Source organism: Triturus cristatus, chromosome 3_2 (assembly GCF_964204655.1).
Source record: "Triturus cristatus chromosome 3_2, aTriCri1.1, whole genome shotgun sequence".
Classification (NCBI taxonomy): Eukaryota; Metazoa; Chordata; class Amphibia; order Caudata; family Salamandridae; genus Triturus; species Triturus cristatus.
Genome location: NC_140584.1, coordinates 1,045,457,644 through 1,045,479,694, shown reverse-complemented (window position 1 = coordinate 1,045,479,694; position 22,051 = coordinate 1,045,457,644).

Below are 22,051 nucleotides of genomic sequence, written 5' to 3'. Positions count from 1 at the left end.
GTTTCTTCTATCGGGTCACTGGAGCCTGTGGACAAAGATGCTGCAGGCGGTCGGTCCGGGAGAGATGCGGTGGATCCAAGGGTGGATCGGTGTTGTAGAAGACCTGTAAGCAGAGGGGACAGTGTTCACAGTCACTAGCCAGTGACCAGCGTGGCACCAGGTGGGTACCAGGCAATGTCGGGTGCAAACAGGAAGAAAGGTGTAGCTTGTCTCTGCAGCCACGTGGTCCCTGGAGGTCGACGACGTCCAGGAGTTGGTTCACGAGCTGTCCCACGCAGGCTCTCGCTGTCGGCGGTGTCGGCGACTTGATCGAAGCAAACAAGCCTTGGCAAAAGCAATTGTTGTGGAGAACAAGATAAGCTGATGGTTCTGACCAGCAAGGTCAGAGGGACTGCTCCTTTGGAGGGGAGCAAGGGCCAGTCTGGAGCAACCAGACCAGCAGTGTAGTTCTTGAAGTTCGTCGCCAAGATGGCTACTAGCCAGCGGGCCAGCAACCGGTTAGGCGCGTCGAGTGGCAAAATGCAGAAGGGCCCCACGCAGATCGTGGAGATGCTGGAGGGCTCACCTTTGGTGCAGATGCTGCTCGAGGGTTGGGCTTCTCAGATCCCAAAGCACAACTTGGAGGGAGCCTCGGTTGTTGCGCTTGCAGCTTGTCATCGTCGTTCCAAGATGGCTGGCTCCACGTGTCTCGGTGCCTCCACGGGTCTCCTCTTTTCAGGGACTGTGGATCGGGCGGTGAGAGGTCTGGAGGTCCAGGTCTTGTCAGTCTCTGGGCTCGGGCTCCGGCGGGAGGCGGCGGCAAAGCAGACGTTGATTCGCTGGATGGTGCTTGCGTTAGCAAGGTGGTCACTCCCTGACCACAGGGGAGATTTCCTTCAGTCTTCTGTGCAGCAGAATGTCGAAGTTCCCGTCTTCTTCTTAGTTTCAAGTTGATTCCAGGATGTCTGAAGTCTTAGGACCCAGCTCCTACCTTTAAGCGGATTCTAGGGGCCGGACTACCTGCTAGGTCCCTCCCTATGGGTGGGACCAGGAAGGGGGGTGGTTACACCCCCAATCCTTTGTCCAGCTCGCCCCAGGCCCGGGACTGGTGTGCCCCAGGACCGGTTTGAACTGGCATATGCACCGAGGCTCCTTGTGAGCCACAGGCATGTCTGGTTTCTTTCAAGCCCTACCTGACCAATACACAAAATCCTGTCTGGGGTGGTGCACGCACCTCCCCTGGCAGGAAACCCTTTGTCCACACCTCCCAAGCTGGAAGGACTCCCAGCAGCAGGAGGGCAGACTTGTGTCTGTGGTGGCAGCATCCATTTTGTGGAGCTGAGGCTATGTCTGATTTTACCCGGGTTTCAGGTACTGTACATGTCGTGTCCCTCTAGCAGGGTGGAATGCTAACCCCGTCGCCAGAATTGGCGAGGGGTTAGTATTCCAATTCGTATGACACCTTACTCGACATGTTTTGATAAAGCCAAACCAAAGATAGCATTTAACCGCGAGGTTCATAATGCACTTAAGAGTATATGGTATGACGATATCTGGAAACAGTAGAAGGAAGTTGTTCCGACCACTGCAGACAGGCTCAGCTCATGCCAGAGCACCATCTCACATGGAACCCAGCACTCTGCCTTCAGGATTGTTAAGGCCTGCCATAGGAGTGACTTATAGGTTAACATGTGTCCCATTTAAGGTTAGGTATAGGTATACTACACCTAAGTAAGAGGTGATTACACCAACTTACCCCAGCTGAGTGATCAGCCAGTTGTGTCAAATTGTTAGGCCAAGCCTGGGGTGGCATAATACATGCTTCAGCCCCTGGCAGGCCTTGGGTACACCAATGCCCTGGGTACCTAGTGTACACTGGTACAGGGGCTGACAGGGTGATCCACTTCCAATTGGTTATGCACCTAGGGTGCATAGTGTAAATTTAGTAGAGAGAACAGCAGGCTGGGGGTCTGATTGGCAGGCCCACAGCCTCAATATGTCAAAAACCAGTGAAGCAAAAAGCAAAAATTTGGGGTGACCATAGGATAGCAGACCCTACTCTCCTACACAACCCCCCCCCAAACGCAGGGACATTAAACTAGCCTTGACCAGTCTCGTCTTCATGTCCTAAGTGGAAGTAACTGGAGAGACCATCTGCATTCCCATGGTCAGTACCTGGCCGGTGCTCCACTGTAAAGTCCATCCCCTGTAGGGAAATGGACCACCTAAGCAGTTTGGGGTTTTCACCCTTCATCTGATTTAGCCACAAGAGGGGCTTATGGTCGGTCTGAATCTTGAAGTGAGTGCCAAACAAGTATGGCCTCAGCTTCTTCAGGGCCCACACCACAGCAAAGGCCTCCCTCTCAATAGCTGACCAATTCTTCTCTCTGGGGGTCAACCTTCTGCTAATAAAAGCAATGGGTTGGTCTTGACCATCTACATTAAGTTGTGACAGCACAGCTCCCACACCCAACTCAGAAGCATCTGTTTGGACAATAAACTCTTTGGAGTAGTCAGGACTTTTCAGGATAGGTGCAGAGCACATGGCCTCCTTCAGGTCATCAAATGCCTTTTGACAGCTTACTGTCCACTGAACCTTTTTGGGCATCTTCTTGGATGTCAGATCATTAAGAGGAGTCACAATGGACCCATAGTTCTTAACAAACTTCCTGTAGTACCCAGTCAAGCCCAAGAAAGCTCGAACTTGAGTCTGGGTGGTTGGAGGAGACCAGTCCTTGATGGATTGTATCTTACTCTCCAGTGGTTGAACTTGGCCTCCACCTACAAGGTGGCCCAAATATACAACCTTACTCTGCCCTATCTGGCACTTAGTAGCCTTGATAGTGAGGCCTGCCCTTTGCAGAGCCTCAAGAGCCTTCTTCAGGTGGATCAGGTGATCCTCCCAGGTGGAGCTAAAGACAGCAATGTCATCAAGATATGCTGCGCAAAAGTCATCCAACCCAGTAAGGACTTGGTTCACCAGCCTTTGGAAGGTGGCAGGTGCATTCTTCAGACCAAAGGGCATCACCACAAACTGGTAGTGCCCACCTGGGGTTGAGAATGCTGTTTTGGCCTTAGACTCCTCAGCTAATCTGATTTGCCAATAGCCAGCTGTCAAGTCAAATGTGCTCAAAAACTTTGCAGAAGCTAGTTTGTCTATGAGCTCATCTGCCCTTGGAATAGGGTGTGGATCTGTCCTGGTGACAGCATTGAGACCCCTGTAGTCCACACAGAACCTCATCTCTCTCTTGCCATCTTTGGTGTGAGGTTTGGGGACTAGAACCACTGGGCTAGCCCAGGGGCTCTCTGAGGGTTCAATGACACCTAATTCCAGCATTTTATGTACCTCAGCCTTTATACAGTCCCTGACGTGGTCAGGTTGTCTGTAGAGCTTGTTCTTTACAGGCAGACTGTCACCAGTGTCCACCACATGGGTACACCAGTCAGTTTGGCTAGGTATTAGGGAAAACAGATGTTGAAATGATTGTAGAACTTGCCTACATTCAGTCTGCTGATGGGCAGTGAGGTTGCCTCCAAGGGTCACTCCTTCAACTGAGCCATCTTCAGGGTTCTGAGACAACAGGTCTGGGAGAGGGTCACTCTCTTCCTCCTGTCCCTCATCTGTAGCCATGAGCAAGCCCATGTCTGCCCTGTCAACATATGCTTTTAACCTGTTAACATGGAGTACCCTGTGGGGACTCCTGGGAGTTCCTAGGTCCACCAAGTAGGTGACCTCTCCCTTCTTTTCCAGGATTGTATGGGGTCCAGACCATTTGTCTTGGAGTGCTGCTGGGGCCACTGGCTCCAACACCCATACCTTCTGTCCTGGCTGAAACTCAACCAAGACAGCCTTTTGGTCATGCCAAGCTTTCTGTAAGGCCTGGCTTGCCTCAAGGTTTTTGGATGCCTTCTCCATATACTCAGCCATCCTGGAGCGGAGACCAAGTACATAGTCCACTATGTCTTGTTTAGGCTTTTTGAGAGGTAACTCCCATCCTTCCTTCACTAAACACAGTGGGCCTCTTACAGGGTGCCCAAACAACAATTCAAAGGGGCTGTAGCCAACCCCCTTTTGTGGGACCTCTCTGTAAGCAAACAGAAGGCAGGGTAGAAGGATGTCCCATCTTCGCCTGAGCTTTTCAGGTAATCCTTTGATCATACCCTTTAGGGTCTTGTTGAATCTCTCAACAAGCCCATTCCTTGTGGGTGATAAGGAGTGGTGAACTTGTAGTTGACACCACATTCCTTCCACATAGCTGTCAAGTATCCTGACATGAAGTTGGTACCTCTGTCAGAAACTACCTCCTTAGGAAACCCCACTCTGGAGAATACTCCCAGCAGGGCCCTGGCCACAACAGGAGCTGTAGTGGTCCTAAGGGGAATTGCCTCTGGATACCTGGTGGCATGATCCACTACCACCAGTATAAATCTGTGCCCAGATTCAGTGGGAGGATCCATGGGACCCACTATATCTATTCCCACTCTTTCAAAGGGGACCCCCACCACAGGTAGTGGTATGAGGGGGGCCTTTGTTGTGCCACCTGATTTGCCACTGGCTTGGCAGGTCACACAGGAGCGACAAAACTCCTTTGTATCTTCATTCATGTGAGGCCAGTGAAAGTGAGGGACAAGCCTGTCCCAAGTCTTGTTCTGGCCTAAGTGTCCTGCTAAAGGAATATCATGGGCCAAGGTAAGAAGGAAGCCCCTAAATTGCAGAGGTATAACCAACCTCCTGGTTGCACCAGGCTTGGGGTCTCTAGCCTCTGAATAAAGGAGCCCTTCATCCCAATACACTTTATGGGTACCTTGAGCATTCCCAGCAGCCTCAGCAGCAGCCAGCTGTCTGAGGGGTTCCAGAGAGGGACAGGATAACTGAGCCTGCCTCAAGTCAGCCCTTGAAGGTCCCCCTGTCCCCAGAAACTCAACCTGATCAGGTTCAAGCTCTTCAGGGACAGTTCCTTCAGGGTCCTCTAGATCAGCTTCCTGGGAAGGCTGATCATCACTCTGAGGCAGGGGGGAAGGCACAGCCTTGACCCTCCTGTTCTTCTTCTTGGTAGGTGCTTGGTCCATTGTTCCAGGATCCAAGACCTGAGGTTCAGTGAGGCACTTTTTGGCCTGTGACCTGGTCACAGCAAGGACATGTGATGATATACCTAACATCTCTGCATGAGTCCTGTACTCCACTTCCGACCATAGAGAACTCTCTAGGTCATTGCCCAACAAACATTCTACTGGGAGGTCTGCGCTAACCACAACCCTTTTGAGGCCAGTTACCCCTCCCCATGAGAAGTTAACAACTGCCACACTATGTGAAGTAGTGGCATTGCTGGCATTGGTCACCAGGTAATTCTCACCTGGTATGTACTGTCCAGGGTCCACAAAGCCTGGTGTCACCATAGTGACACTGGCACATGTGTCCCTGTAGGCTTGAGCCACTTTTTCATTAATTAAAGGAGTCTGTCTGTACTTGCCCAGGTTACTGGGGCTCACAGTCAGGGACAAATCAATGTCCCCATCACAGATCAAGACTGCCTGTGTCAGGGTTCTGTCTAAGTCAGAATCTCCTTCAGTTCCCATAGTGATTCCCACTACACCCTTTGTCTGGGGACCAACACTGCTAACAGTAGTACTGGGAGCAGGTGCCTTAGGGGCAACAGTGTTGGGGGCTCCACCCTTTTTACAATCACTAGTCCAGTGAGTTGTATTCTTGCAATGATTGCACCAGGGTTTCTTTTGACCTTCTTTCTTCTTTCCCTTAGATTGTTGTTGGGACCCACCCTCCTTATCAGTAGTTTGGGGCCCTGTTGAAGACTTCTGGTCTTTAGATTTCTGATCTCCACTCTTTTGGTCTGTTTTCTTCTGATCACCCCCTTGGCCCTGGTTCTGGTTCTTTTGCTTAACCCTGGTTCTGACCCATTTGTCTGCCTTCTTTCCCAATTCTTGGGGAGAGGTCAGATCAGAGTCAACCAAGTGTTGATGCAGTTGCTGGTTTTGACAGTTATTTAAAATCTGTTCTCTCATCATCAAATTGTACAATCCTGTATAATCAGATACCTTACTTCCCAGCAACCAACCCTCCAAAGCCTTAGTGGCACATTCAATGTATTCAGACCAGTCCTGAGTCTGTGTCTTCTGGGTGTCTCTGAACATTAACCTGTACTGTTCAGTGGTTAAGCCTAACCCATCAACTAGGACACTCTTCAGGACTCTGTAATTTCTGACATCCTCTTCTCTAGTAGTGAGGAGTCTGTCTCTGCCTCTTCCTTCAAAGGAGAGCCAGAGAATTGCTGCCCACTGGTCTTCAGGAACCTGCTGCACTTTGCAGGCTCTCTCAAGAGCAGTCATCCATTTGTGGATGTCGTCCCCACTTTTGTAGGGGGGCACAACCTTAGACAGGTTCCTATTATCAAAGACCCTATCTTTGTCCTTAGGGACAATGCTGCCACCAGTGGGTATAGACCCACTCTCTCTAGGTTGCCTAGCCTTGTTCAGTTTCTCTTCCATCAGGGCTACCTCTAGCTCCTGCTTCCTGATCCTCAGCTGGGCTGCCTGCATTCTGGCCTCATGTTCCCTCCTCTGAGGGGTGGTCATCCTTCTCCTGGAGTGACCTTGAGAGCCTCTAGAGGCATGAGAAGCATTAGAGTCACCTGAGCGATTCCTTTGCCTCCCAAGCCCCTGGTTAAGTCCACTGGGGAGATCCAATGGGAGGATCCCATTGTCAGTCCCCAATAGCCTTAGTTTAGCTGGGCCAAGTATAACACTTGGCACTGGGCTAGTTCTCCCTTCATCCTCACTACTTTCTGTATCCTCACCACTTTCCTCCTCTGTAGTATGATTCTCATCTAAGGGATGGCTATTGGAAAGGGGTACTTCAGTAGCATCTTCAGAAGGGGGGCCTCCTGTTCCTGTCCCTAAGGGGCCTAACTGGGAAGCTTTCTTGAGCTCTCTCTGATTTTCATCATTTTGCAAGAGTTCTCTGAGCTCAGCAGAGGTAGGGTTCTTGGGCTGTTTAAGGCCTCTAAGAGTTGCCAAATGCCTGAGCTCATTCTGGTTAAGGGTAGCAAAGATGGATGGTGCCCTCTGGGGGTCACTCTCAACAGAGATAGGTACATTGGACCCCTCTGCCCCAGCCATTGTTCTTAAGTGTGGGTGGATGTGTTGCAATCTACCTACACTTGGGTTTACCTACTAAACCTATCTAGTAGTTGTAGTCAGGGTGTGCTACTCCCTTTGCTCTACAACAACTAAGTTCAGTAGAACTTATGTATATCTAATCTTGTTTTATATGTACCTACAGGTACCTATGTGATCTTTCAATTGGTAACCAAGAGATTACAATGGTAAAACACAGCAAGCTCAAATCCAACCGCTGCTCACCAATGTGAGAAGTTGGCCTGGTATATGATGCTCACTAGTTAAAGTGATCACCTTGTACCATGCCAAGCAACCCTTATGGTGTGGTTGTAAGTCAACCTTTTCGGACTAGCTGCCCTAGTGGTAGCGTAGGCTAAGCAGTCTTTGAGGCTAAACTCGTGAAGCGTGTTAAGCCAGCTGTTTTACCAAATGCAACCCCCTTTTATACCAATGAAAGGACACCACACAGATATATATTCGAAATATATATGTATTTATTTCTCAAAGTAACCCCTAGTCTCTTTATGAGCACAGGAGCACAAATCGTCAAACAAGATTACAGTAGAATACACAGAAGTTGCACTTTATATGGATAGGCCCTGGTGGCCGCTCAAACCATATACTAAAATAGTGGTATAAGTACCACGAACAGAAAAGGGAAAAGGCCTAGGGCCTCTAGAATCGCTGGGCCTACAAGGAGCTAACTTCAGTTAGTGACCAGGAGGTCCACGGGTGGCGTGTGCAGAGTAAATAGTCACACGCGTGCTCCCATAGGTTTCAATGGGTGCGTAAAAAGTACAAAGTTACTGCAAAGAGGATCTTCCGGATGGACTATGACCTTAAGATTGGAAACACAGACACTAGAGATGTTACTCTACACTTGGGCACCGGAGTGCCAGCTTTACCTCACCCACAGGAAGCGGGTGCATAGGTGTCGAAGTGCGTCGGGTTTCTTCTATCGGGTCACTGGAGCCTGTGGACAAAGATGCTGCAGGCGGTCGGTCCGGGAGAGATGCGGTGGATCCAAGGGTGGATCGGTGTTGTAGAAGACCTGTAAGCAGAGGGGACAGTGTTCACAGTCACTAGCCAGTGACCAGCGTGGCACCAGGTGGGTACCAGGCAATGTCGGGTGCAAACAGGAAGAAAGGTGTAGCTTGTCTCTGCAGCCACGTGGTCCCTGGAGGTCGACGACGTCCAGGAGTCGGTTCACGAGCTGTCCCACGCAGGCTCTCGCTGTCGGCAGTGTCGGCGACTTGATCGAAGCAAACAAGCCTTGGCAAAAGCAATTGTTGTGGAGAACAAGATAAGCAGATGGTTCTGACCAGCAAGGTCAGAGGGACTGCTCCTTTGGAGGGGAGCAAGGGCCAGTCTGGAGCAACCAGACCAGCGGTGTAGTTCTTGAAGTTCGTCGCCAAGATGGCTACTAGCCAGCGGGCCAGCAACCGGTTAGGCGCGTCGAGTGGCAAAATGCAGAAGGGCCCCACGCAGATCGTGGAGATGCTGGAGGGCTCACCTTTGGTGCAGATGCTGCTCGAGGGTTGGGCTTCTCAGATCCCAAAGCACAACTTGGAGGGAGCCTCGGTTGTTGCGCTTGCAGCTTGTCGTCGTCGTTCCAAGATGGCTGGCTCCACGTGTCTCGGTGCCTCCACGGGTCTCCTCTTTTCAGGGACTGTGGATCGGGCGGTGAGAGGTCTGGAGGTCCAGGTCTTGTCAGTCTCTGGGCTCGGGCTCCGGCGGGAGGCGGCGGCAAAGCAGACGTTGATTCACTGGATGGTGCTTGCGTTAGCAAGGTGGTCACTCCCTGACCACAGGGGAGATTTCCTTCAGTCTTCTGTGCAGCAGAATGTCGAAGTTCCCGTCTTCTTCTTAGTTTCAAGTTGATTCCAGGATGTCTGAAGTCTTAGGACACAGCTCCTACCTTTAAGCGGATTCTAGGGGCCGGACTACCAGCTAGGTCCCTCCCTATGGGTGGGACCAGGAAGGGGGGTGGTTACACCCCCAATCCCTTGTCCAGCTCGCCCCAGGCCCGGGACTGGTGTGCCCCAGGACCGGTTTGAACTGGCATATGCACCGAGGCTCCTTGTGAGCCACAGGCATGTCTGGTTTCTTTCAAGCCCTACCTGACCAATACACAGAATGTCGAAGTTCCCGTCTTCTTCTTAGTTTCAAGTTGATTCCAGGATGTCTGAAGTCTTAGGACACAGCTCCTACCTTTAAGCGGATTCTAGGGGCCGGACTACCAGCTAGGTCCCTCCCTATGGGTGGGACCAGGAAGGGGGGTGGTTACACCCCCAATCCTTTGTCCAGCTCGCCCCAGGCCCGGGACTGGTGTGCCCCAGGACCGGTTTGAACTGGCATATGCACCGAGGCTCCTTGTGAGCCACAGGCATGTCTGGTTTCTTTCAAGCCCTACCTGACCAATACACAAAATCCTGTCTGGGGTGGTGCACACACCTCCCCTGGCAGGAAACCCTTTGTCCACACCTCCCAAGCTGGAAGGACTCCCAGCAGCAGGAGGGCAGACTTGTGTCTGTGGTGGCAGCATCCATTTTGTGGAGCTGAGGCTATGTCTGATTTTACCCGGGTTTCAGGTACTGTACATGTCGTGTCCCTCTAGCAGGGTGGAATGCTAACCCCCGTCGCCAGAATTGGCGAGGGGTTAGTATTCCAATTCGTATGACACCTTACTCGACATGTTTTGATAAAGCCAAACCAAAGATAGCATTTAACCGCGAGGTTCATAATGCACTTAAGAGTATATGGTATGACGATATCTGGAAACAGTAGAAGGAAGTTGTTCCGACCACTGCAGACAGGCTCAGCTCATGCCAGAGCACCATCTCACATGGAACCCAGCACTCTGCCTTCAGGATTGTTAAGGCCTGCCATAGGAGTAGCTTATAGGTTAACATGTGTCCCATTTAAGGTTAGGTATAGGTATACTACACCTAAGTAAGAGGTGATTACACCAACTTACCCCAGCTGAGTGATCAGCCAGTTGTGTCAAATTGTTAGGCCAAGCCTGGGGTGGCATAATACATGCTTCAGCCCCTGGCAGGCCTTGGGTACACCAATGCCCTGGGTACCTAGTGTACACTGGTACAGGGGCTGACAGGGTGATCCACTTCCAATTGGTTATGCACCTAGGGTGCATAGTGTAAATTTAGTAGACAGGACAGCAGGCTGGGGGTCTGATTGGCAGGCCCACAGCCTCAATATGTCAAAAACCAGTGAAGCAAAAATTTGGGGTGACCATAGGATAGCAGACCCTACTCTCCTACAGAAGGTAAGTAACTTCATCTGAAAGAAACACGTTAGTTAGATTCCTCACCTTAGAATATCCCCAGGCGTCAGGCTGAATCCGGAAAGATTTTTCGTCAGCAATACCCCTTGCGCGTCGCTAGGCGTCGTCTGTGGCTTTGCGTCCGTCATCGGCGTCGTGCGCCGGAATGACGTCGTCGGAGTACTTAGACGCCGCCCTCGCGCGCTGACGTCAGTTCTTCTTTTTTCCGCGCCAGACAGCGCCGATCCGGGAAAAGCTTACCCCTTAGTCAACTTTTGACTAAAACTTCTTTACTCTTTTTGGTCTTTGTCGACTCGACTTTGGTGCCGGTAGGATGCCTGGATTTAAGGCCTGTGATACCTGTCATCGCCTGATGTCGGTTACGGATCACCATTGCCGGTGCCTTTACTGCCTGGGGGTCGACCACGACGTGGAGTCGTGCCCCGACTGTCAGGCCTTGACCTCGAAGGCTAGGCGGGAGCGTTCCCGTAAGCTTCTCGAGCTTCAGCACTCGGCTCCGCGCCGCTCACGGTCCCGGTCCAGGAGGAGGTCCAAGGACCGGTCGTGGAGCCGCAGTCATCATCATCGCTCGTCGGGCTCGAAGTTTTCGGGTAAGTCGAAGCGATCCAAGAAGTCCAAGAGGCGACACCGCTCTTCGGACTCCCCTCGACGGTCGCGCGACTCGGCCGAGCGTCAGAGTGGTCCCACCCCTGCGGCTCCGCCGGAGCCGCATCCGTCCCCATACCCGCCGGTCCCTGGGACTGACACGACTCCGGCGGAGGTCAGTGCCTTCCTCTCGTCCATGAGGGGCCTGGCTCCGCCGTCAATGCCAGCCGGCGCGCCTTGGGCCCTGCGGGCTCGACTGGGAGACCTCGCGTGCCGGCGGCTGCGGCCCCGGTACCGTCGACGACTTCGGTCCCGACGCCGCAGGTCCCCGAGAAATCCAGGCCTGTATCTCTGTCGGCGCCGGTCGACCTCTCTACGCCTCCTCCGTCGGCGCCGACACCGGTTCCACCTCCGGCGCTGTCTCCGGAAGACGCTGTTCCCCGGTTTAGTCCCTGTCCGGACCCGACACCGGCACGTCGCCGCCCGGCGCCGCAACCGACGCCGATGGATGAACGTTTCATACCGTCCTTCTCCGATCGTTCCTCCTGTTTATCAGGAATCGGATGACGGGGGCGACTGGGAGGGGTCTGAGGACCCTATGGCCCTCCAGGGTCAACTTGCACAGGACTGGGCAGACGAACTGGGGGATGCCAGTGGTCTGGACACTTCGCCGGACGCTGGCTTCATCTCTCCTCCGACTGTGGCTTCGGAGGAAGGTGCAGCTTTTTCCGTGGTGCTCCGCAAGGCGGCCGAAGCCCTGGGGCTCGAGTTGCCTGCTGTGGCCGTGAGGACTAATATCCTCACAGAGGTGCTTCAACCGTCAGCAAGCTCCACAGAGCCTCTGCTGCAGTTCAATGAGGCCCTCGTCGACGTTCTGCAGGGCACTTGGTCCAAGCCCTCCACAGTTCCTCCTGTGGATCGGAACGTGGCCCGGCGCCACCGTCCTGCTCCGGGCGACCCCAGTTTCCTCTCCCAACACCCCACCCCCAAGATCCTGGTTATCCAGGCCTCCACTTCCCAATCCTCCTTCCCGTCCGCTCCTCCGGATCGGGAATCCAAGAGGCTGGAACAGTTCGGCAAGAAACTGTTCTCTTCCCTGAGTTTGGGCCTGCGGTCTTTGAACACCGCTTGCCTCTTGGACCGTTTCTCCCACTCTCTGTGGGATACGGTGGAGGACGTGCTGCCACTGTGTCCGGTGGAGGCCCGGACACGTCTCTCCCAGGCACTTGCTGACGGGCGAGATGCAGCGCGACATGCCATACGGTGTGGACTTGACACCACGGACTCGCTCGGGCTAGGGCAATTTCCACCACGGTGGCGCTGCAGCGCCACGCCTGGCTGAGGTCAACGTCTTTTTCGGGGAATGTCCAGAGTACCCTCATGGATATGCCCTTTGATGGCGCTCGCCTTTTTGGTGAGAAGGCGGATAGGGCGCTGGCTCGTTTTAAGGGCTCCCAGGCTACGGCCACGTCCTTTGGTCTCTCGGCCCCACGGCCGCTCACTTCCGCCTTTCGCCCCTTTCGTGGCCAAGGAAGGGGCGCCTCCTACAGTCCGCCTAGCCACCGGCCGCAGAACCAACCTGCACGCGGTCGCGGACGTGGGTTCCGCCGTGGCAGTTCTAGAGGACAACGTGCCGGTCAGCCTACATCCACCCCAGCAGCATCCGCCTCAAACCCTTCCTAGTCCGAGCTTTCAGGCCCATTTCATTCCACTGGCGGCAGAGTTCGCCATCACCTGCTCCACTGGCGCTCCATCACTTCAGTGGGTGCTGCAAATCGTCTGAAGGGGCTACTCCCTCCCCTTCGAGACGACCCCTCCAGCCATGCCACCGCAGTGCCACCGTATATCGGAGGATCACTTGAATCTTCTGCGGGAGGAAGTTACGGCCCTCTTGGCCAAAGAGGCCGTCGAGCGCATTCCTGGTCCAGAAGTAGGCCGTGGTTGCTATTCCCACTACTTTCTGGTTCCCAAGAAGGGCAAAGGGGGCCTACACCCTATCTTGGACCTCAGGAGCATCAACACCTTCCTCCGGAAGGAACGGTTCAAGATGCTAACTTTAGCTCAGGTTCTGGCTGCCCTCGACCCTGGAGACTGGATGGTAGCGTTGGACTTGCAGGACGCCTATTTTCACATCCCCGTCCTGCCGGCCCACCGGCGTTACCTGCGGTTCATGGTGGGTCAGGAGCACTTTCAGTTCACTGTGCTCCCCTTCGGCCTCACCAGTGCCCCTCGGGTGTTCACGAAAGTGATGGCGGTGGTCGCAGCTCATCTGCGCAGATCGGGGATTCCAGTCTTCCCCTATCTCGACGACTGGCTGTTGAAGGCGGGCTCGCCCCAGCAAGTCGTCTCCCACCTCCAGACTACGGCCGACCTCCTGCATTTGCTGGGGTTCTCCATCAACGTGCCGAAGTCACACCTGAGACCCTCCCAGAAGCTCCTCTTCATCGAAGCGGTTCTCGATTCGGCGCAGTTCCGGGCTTATCCTCCAGAACAGCGGGTCCGGGATATTCAGGCTCTGATTCCCATCTTTCGGCCTCTATCCTGGGTTTCGGTCAGGTTGGTGCTGCTACTTCTGGGGCTGATGGCCTCCTGCATCCTGTTGGTGCATTACCCCAGGTTGCGAATGCGGGCTCTGCAGTGGGACCTGAAGTTTCAGTGGGCCCAGCATTGAGGCAACCTGTCCGACCATGTCTTGATCTCGGAGGGCACTGCGAAACAGTTGCAGTGGTGGCTCACGGACCGCGATTGGGTCAGCGGCAGATGCCTCTCCCTACCCCAACCGGATCACGTAGTAGTGACGGACGCGTCCCTCCTGGAATGGGGGGGCCACATGGGAGAGGCGGAGATCGGAGGACTCTGGTCTCCGGCGGAGTCTCAACTCCATATCAACCTTTTGGAGCTGAGAGCGATCCGGCTTGCACTGAAAGCCTTCCTTCCCTCTGTCCGGGGAAGTGTTGTGCAGGTGTTCACGGACAACACCACCGCCATGTGGTATTGCAACAAACAGGGCGGGGTGGGGTCGTGGACCCTTTGTCAGGAGGCTCTGCACCTCTGGACCTGGCTGGAACACCAGGGCATCACCCTGGTGGTTCAACATCTGGCGGGCTCTCTGAACGCCAGAGCAGACGAACTCAGCCGCCGGTGCATGATGGATCACGAATGGCGTCTGAACTCGAACGTGGCGCAAGGTCTCTTTCTGCAGTGGGGAGAGCCTTGGTTAGATCTATTCGCCACCGAAGAGAACGCGCAATGTCAGCAGTTCTGCGCGTTGGAATTTCCAAGGCAGCACTCGCTCGGAGACGCTTTTCGTCGCGAGTGGAGTTGCGGTCTGTTGTACGCCTTTCCGCCTATACCACTTCTGCCCAGAGTGCTGAAGAAGATCAGGCGCAACCGGGCCCAAGTTATCTTAGTGGCTCCGGATTGGGCATGAAGGTTCTGGTATCCCGAGCTACTCAGTATGTCAATCGATCCTCCGATACGACTGCCTCTTCAGGAGGACCTTCTGTCGCAGCAGCAGGGGACGGTCCTCCATCCGAACCTGTCCAGCCTCCACCTCCATGCGTGGAGATTGAGCGGCGGCAGTTGATGCCATTTGACTTGCCTCCTGAAGTCTGTGATGTCATTCTGGCAGCCAGGCGTCCCTCCACAAAGACGGTATACGCCTGCCGGTGGAACAAATTTGTGGCATGGTGCACAGCAAAGACTGTGGATCCCCTTTTCGCCCCTCTTTCTGAGGTTCTACTCTTTCTTCTTTCTTTGGCCCAGCAGGGCTCTGCTCTGGGCACCTTGAAAGGTTATCTTGCTGCAATCTCTGCCTTCTTACGGCTTCCTGATCAGCCTTCTCTTTTCAAGTCCCCTGTTGTTTCACGTTTTCTCAAAGGCATTACTCACATGTTCCCTCCTGTCCCCTTCGTAATGCCTCAGTGGGACTTGAATCTTGTTCTGACCTTTCTGATGTGCGCTCCTTTTGAGCCTCTTCACAATTGTCCCATTCGTCTTCTGACCCTGAAAACTGCTTTCCTGGTAGCTATCACCTCGGCTTGACGGGTGAGTGAGCTCCAGGTTCTGTCATCTAAACCTCCCTTTATTTCTGTTCATCCGGACAAGGTTGTCCTCCGGCCTCGTCCTTCTTTTCTACCGAAAGTGGTGACCCCATTTCATCTCGGGCAATCTGTCACGTTGCCCACCTTCTTTCCGCCTCCGCATCCTTCAAAAGAGGAAGAGAGGCTCCACCGTCTGGACCCAAAACGGGCGCTGTCCTTTTATTTGGACCGCACCAAACAGTTCCGGGTGGACGACCAACTTTTTGTTGGATACGTAGGAGCTAAGAAGGGGAAAGCGGTACACAAATGGACCATCTCGCGGTGGGTCGTGTTGTGTATTAAAATTTGTTACTCCTTGGCAAAAAAGGACCCTCCTGTTGGGTTGAGGGCCCATTCCACCCAGGCCACAGCGGCTACTACTGCCCTGGGCCGGGGAGTTCCCTTGCGGGACATCTGTCAGGCGGCGACGTGGGCTTCACTGCACATGTTTGCCAAGCACTATTGCCTGGACAGCCAAGTCCGGAGAGACGGCTTCTTTAGCCGTTCTGTTCTCTAGGACTTTCTGGTGTGATCTTGGTTCACAGACCCACCACCGGGGTTGGTATTGCTGGGGTATCTATTCTAAGGTGAGGAATCTAACTAACGTGTTTCTTTCAGATGAACTAGTTACTTACCTTTGGTAATGATGTATCTGTAAGAAACATTGGTTAGTTAGATTCCTCACTGTAGGAGAGTAGGGTCTGCTTCCTATGGTCACCCCCACTTTTTGCTTTTTGCTTCACTGGTTTTCGACTTAGATGTGGCTGTGGGCCTGCTAATCAGACCCACAGCCCAGCTGTTCTCTCTCTAAATTCATACTATATACTTTAGGTACATAACCCAATTGGTAAGGATCACCTTATAGGGCACTGTACAGTGTACCTTAGGTACCCAGGGCATAGGTGTACCCTAGGCCTACCAGGGGCTGCAGCATGTATTATGCCACCCCTGGCTGGCCTCCCATCATGACACAACTGGCTGATCACTCAGCTGGAGCAAGGTCGTGTAATCACCCATTGCTTAGGTATAGTATTCCTATACCTACCTTATATATAGACACATGGGTAACCTTTAAGCCACTCCTATGGCAGGCCTTAACAATCCTGGAGGCAGAGTGCTTGGTAACATGTGCGATGGTGCTCTAGCATGAGCTGAGCCTGTCTGCAGCTTTCGGAACCATGTCCTTATAGCTGTTCTATGATATCGCCTACCATATACTATTAAAGTGCCTTATAATCCTTGCGGTTATGGTAACTATGGTTTGGCTTTATCAAAACATGTCGTGTAAGGTGTCTAACACTTTGGAATACTACCCCCACACCATTTCTGGCGATGAGGATAGTATTCCCCCCTTCTAGAGGGGGAAGACATGTTAAAATCCTACTTACCCGGTTAAAGTTAACCAGAGCCCCAGCATCACAAAATGGATGCTGCTGCCACGGACACGAGTCTGACCTCCTGCTGCTGGGAGTCCTTCCAGCGAGGGAGGCTTGGACAATAGGTTTCCTGCCTTGGGAGGTGCTAGCACCACCCCAGACAGGACTTAGTGTATTGGGGCAGGGAGGGATGAAAGAAACGAGACACTGCGTGGGGCACACAAGGTGTCCCATGCATAGCCCGGTTCAAACCGGTGCTGGGGCACTCCAGCCCCAGCCCTGGCGCGAAACTAGACAAAGGGAAGGGGGTGTAACCACCCCCCTCCCTGGTCCCACCCATAGGAGGGACCTAGCAGGTAACCCAGCCCCCAAGATTAGTATAAGAGTGGGAGCTTAGTCCCTAGGACTTTGGATTATCCTGAACTGAAACTAGACACGAAACTCTGGACCTTCGACATTCGATGACAAGAAGACTGAAGAATCTCCCTTGTGGCCAAGGTGTGGCCAAGGAGTGGCCACCCTGTGCAAACAGGCACCAACAAGCGACCTGCCGTTTGCTTTGCCCAAGTTCTACGAGGAACCGACTGCAGAGCTCGACCAGTGCCTTGACCTCCAGACTTCTCCGACCCTGATCCACATCCACAGCCAAGCTGAGATCTGTGGAGGCGACGAGAGACGTGGGACCGGCTACCTGGGAAAATTGGCGAGTAGCTTCCAGCGCAGCTTCTGAGGCATCCTCGAAGTTGTGCTCTAGGGATTGAGAAGCCCCAACCCCGAGCACCATCTGCACTGAAGATCAGCCCTCCACACTCCACGAGTTCTGCGTGGGTCCCTTCTGCATTTTCCTGCTCGACGCGTCTGTCCGGTTGCTGGCCCGTTGGCTAGTAGCCTCAGTGACGACGAACCCTTGACTTTCCACCGCTGGTGTGGCTCCTCCAGACTGGCCCTTGCTTCCCTGTGAAAGAGAAGCACCTCAGACCTTCCTGGTCTGCACCTGAAGCGAATTTTCATTTTCGCGTGGGTTGCCTTTGCCAAGGCTTGTTGACTCCAATCGGGACGTCGACTCCGCCATCAGCAAGATCCTTTGTGGGCAGCTCGTACCCTGGTTCTGGTTGTCCTCGACACCTCCTGGTCCATGCAGCTGCAGAGACAAACTTCAAGACATCACCTGTGTTCTGCACGACATCGCCTGGTTCCTTCCTGGTTCCACACGGTCACTGGCTAGTGACCCAGACTTTGTCCCCTCTGCTTGCAGGTGTTCTTCCTTCAAGATCCATCCTTGGATCCATCGGGCATCTTCCTCCTGGCCGCCTGCCAGCATCTGTTCTTCAGGCATCCATAGGATCCAGTGACGACACCCGACAAATCTTCACACCTATGCACCTGTCTCCTGTGGGTGAGGTAACGCGAGTACTCCGGTGCTCCAGTGGATATTGACTATCCAAGTGTCTAAGTCTTTAGTTGCTTCCTCCTAGTTACTTCGGAAGTGTCCTTATTCTTCCTATTTCTAACTGTTACATTCCCATTGACTTTAATGTAACCCGCGTGTGTGTTTCCACACTGCACACGCTTCCCGTGGGCCTCCCACTTCCTAACCATTGGTAGGGTAGTGTAGCCCCAGCGATTCCCTAGGCCCTAGGCCTACTCCCTGTTCTTGAAGTGGTACTTATACCACTTTCTTAGTATATGGTTTGCGTGGCCCCTGGGTCTAACTGTATTTTCCTGTGTAACTTAACGTATGCTACTTAAGAAATTGTTTGTACTTAGACCTCTGAACTGAGTGCTGAGGGTATATGTTAGAATAAATACATTCTAATTTTATATATACCTGGTGTGGTGTCCTTTCATTTGCTATTCAAGGGACTGTAATGGTATAACAGCTGGCTTCACATGCCATACAGAGTTTAGCCTAAAACCGCTCTTGTCCATGCTACCACTAGGATAGCTGGTCTATAAGGTTGACTTTACAACCAATCACCATAAGGGTTGTTTGGACTGATACAAGGTGTACACTAGAACTAGTGACATCATATATCAGGCCAACTTCTCACACTCACCGACCCACCCATCCTCCCCGTTCTGCGAACTGACATCTAGGGTTAAGGCTATCCTTTTCAGGGCCCTAGATTTTTTGGCACCAGTGTCGGTCTCTTGCATGGCTCTGCGTTCCTGGCGCGGAAAGCTATGTACAAGAACTGACGTCAGCGCGCGAGGGCAGCGTCTAAGTACTCCAACGACGTCATTCCGGCGCATGACGCCGACAACGGACGCGGAGCCGCAGACGACGCCTAGCGACGCGCAAGGGGTATTGCTGACGAAAATCCAAAAGCCTGACGCCTGGGGATATTCTAAGGTGAGGAATCGAACTAACTAATGTTTCTTACAGATACATCGTTACCGAAGGTAAGTAACTTGTTCTTCTTTACCAAACATCCCACACTTCAGTAAAGCCATCATGGAGCTGGGGAACTCATGAAGACGAGTGTCCAGCACATGTACTTACTATGGTTTCCCTGATCACTGATAATATCAAGGAATCGACAAGCATATTGTAGGGACATATCTGCTCATGCAGATATGGCTTCACAAGAGATATAGTGTACCCTGCCTTATGGCTAAGGCCTGCTAGAGGGGTGTCTTACCTATATCTTGTTAAGTATGTGGGCATGGCACAGGGTTGTGTGCCATGTTAGCTCTTATGTTTTGTCTGCATCAAGACACACAATAATAAAACACTTGGCAAATGCAACTGTTAAATGCATGAATAATAATATGAAATGAAATACAAGCAAGTTATACTGTGTGAGAAGTTGGCCTGGTATATGGTGCTCACTAGTTCTAATGATCCCCTTGTACCATGCCAAGCAACCCTCATGGTGATTGGTTGTAAGTCAACCTTATAGACCAGCTATCCTAGTAGCGTGGACAAAAGCAGTCTTAGGCTAAACTCTAAAGGGCGTGTTAAGCCAGCTGTTTTACCAACATATAATCCCTTGAACACCAAGTGAAAGGATACCACACAGGTTGTTATAAAAATAAAGTAATTATTTATTTCTTCACAAGACACCCCTGAACTCTTTGAGATCAGGGAGCTAAGCACATAACATAACTCTTAGGAAAACACTTTAGGTTGCACAAATTACAACGGTGCCTTAGGGGCACGACAGACCATATATTAAGAAAATGGAATGCGAATCGCTAGAAGGTATGTAACTCAATCCAGAGGCTAGAGGACCGCTAGGACTACCCCACTAATACCTTAGGTTAGGAGCAGGAGGCCTAGGGAACACGCGTGCAGAGTGGGAACTCACACGCGGGATGCGGAACAAAGTCTATGGATACTAGCGGTTACAAAGTTACGGTTTCTGGACGTCTCTGACCAGCTAGGACTACAACGAAAGTGGAACTGGGCCCTTGGATAGTCAATCCCTACTGGAGCACCGAAATGCTCACGTTACCTAACCCACGGGCCGCGGGTGCATAGGTGTAGAAAGGTGTCGGGTTTCCTCGTTGAAGTCTATGGCGCCGGAAGGAAAGATGCTGCAGGCGAGCTGGATGGAGGTGTCCGGATGATTCCAAGGATGGAAGAAGAAAGAAGAAGACCTAAAAGCAGAGGGGACAGAGTTCACAGATGCCAGCCGGCAACTGGAGTGGAACCAGGAGGAACCAGAGGTCGTCGCGATGCTTCAGGTGTAGAGTCGACGCTGTACTCAGGAGCCACGTGGACCAGGCGGTGTCTTCGACGACCAGGGTGGAGGCATGTGCTGTCCCACGCAGGTTTCTCGCTGTTGGCATTGAGAGACCCCGGGTTGGAGTCAACAGAACTTGGCAAAGGCAACCCACGCGGTGAGTGGAAACAGCGTCTGGAGTGGACCAGGAGGGTCCAGGTCACTTCTTGTTTGCAGAAGAGCAAGTACCAGTCTGGAGCAACCAGACCAGCGGTATGATGTCGCAGGTTCGTCGTCTAGGAGCCCACAGCCAGCCGGCAAGTGGACAGACAACGCGTGGAGCAGCAACAAAGCAGACGGGCCCCACGCAGATTTCGTGGAAGCTGGAGGGCGGATCTTCAGTGCAGTTGCTGCTCAGGAGTGGGGCTTCTCGGACCCCAAGCTTCTTCCTCGAGGATCCCTCGGAGGTTGGCTTCTCAGCGAAGTGCAGGTTTCTTCAGGATGTCCGGTCCCACGGGTCTCGTCGCACCCACGGATCCCAGCTGTGCTGTGGTCGTCGGTAAAAGCTTGAGAGGTCTGGAAGTCCGGGTCCTGTCGGGCTCTGGAGTCTTGATCCGAAGATGGACAGCAAAGTGAACCGCAAGGTCGCTGGTAGTTGGTGCCCGTTTGCACGGGGTGGCTACCCCTTAGCCACAAGGGAGATTCTTCGTGTGAAGGTCAAGAGTTTCTTTCGGGGAAAGTTGTCAGGAGTTATCCAATTTGGAAGGGGGCCTGCTCCTACCTTTATTCAGGGAAAAGGGGCTGGCTCGCGACTAGGTCCTGCCCATGGGTGGGACCAGGAAGGGGGGTGGTTACACCCCCTATCCTTTGTCCGGTCTCGCGCCAGAACTGGGGCTGGAGTGCCCCAGGAACTGGTTTGAGCCGACATCTGCGCAGGAGTACCGGGGTGCCCCAGGCATGTCACCTTCCTTTCAGCCCTGCCTATCTGGATACACAAAATTCTGTCTGGGGTGGTGCTGGCACCTCCCTGGACAGGAAACCCTTTTTCCAAGCCTCCCTCGCTGGAAGGACTCCCAGCAGCGGGAGGGCAGACTTGTGTCTCAGTGGCAGCATCCATTTTGTGGAGCTGAGGCTTCGTTTAACTTTAACCGGGGTTACAGTTACTAACATGTCTTCTCCCTCTAGAGGGGTGGAATGCTACCCCCGTTGCCAGAACTGGCGAGGGGGTAGTATTCCAAAGCGTATGACACCTTACACGACATGTTTAGATAATGCCAAGCCAAAGTTACCCTAACCGCGAGGATTATAAGGTACTTAAAAGTATATGGTATGGCACTCTCATGGAAACGGCTAAAGGGATGGATCCCGAAAGCCGCAGACAGGCTCAGCTCATGCCAGAGCACCATCTCACACGGTTCCAAGCACCCTGCCTTCAGGATTTTTAAGGCCTGCCATAGGAGTGACTGATAGGAGATCTGTGTGTCCATTTTGGGTTAGATATAGGTATACTATATCTACAGCAAAGGGTGATTACACCACCTTGCCCCAGCTGTTTGTACAGCCAGTTGTGTCTGTTTTAGATAGCCAGTCCAGGGGTGGCATAATACATGCTGCAGCCCCTGGTAGGCCTTGGGTACACCTCTGCCCTGGTTACAGGGACTCATGAGAGGGCCCAATGTCAATTAAGTACATGGGTACAATTTAGAGAGAGAGCAGACAGCCTGAGACCCTGAATGACAGGATCTTAAGCCAACTAAGTCGAAAAACCAGCTAGACACTAGGCAAAAAGTTGGGGGTAACCATAGTCAGATATCCACCTTCCTACACAACCCCCCCCCCAAACGAAGGGAGATAAGGCTGTCCTTGTCCAGGTAAGCCTATATTGCCTAAGTGGCCATATAAGGAAGAACCAGCACTGGCATG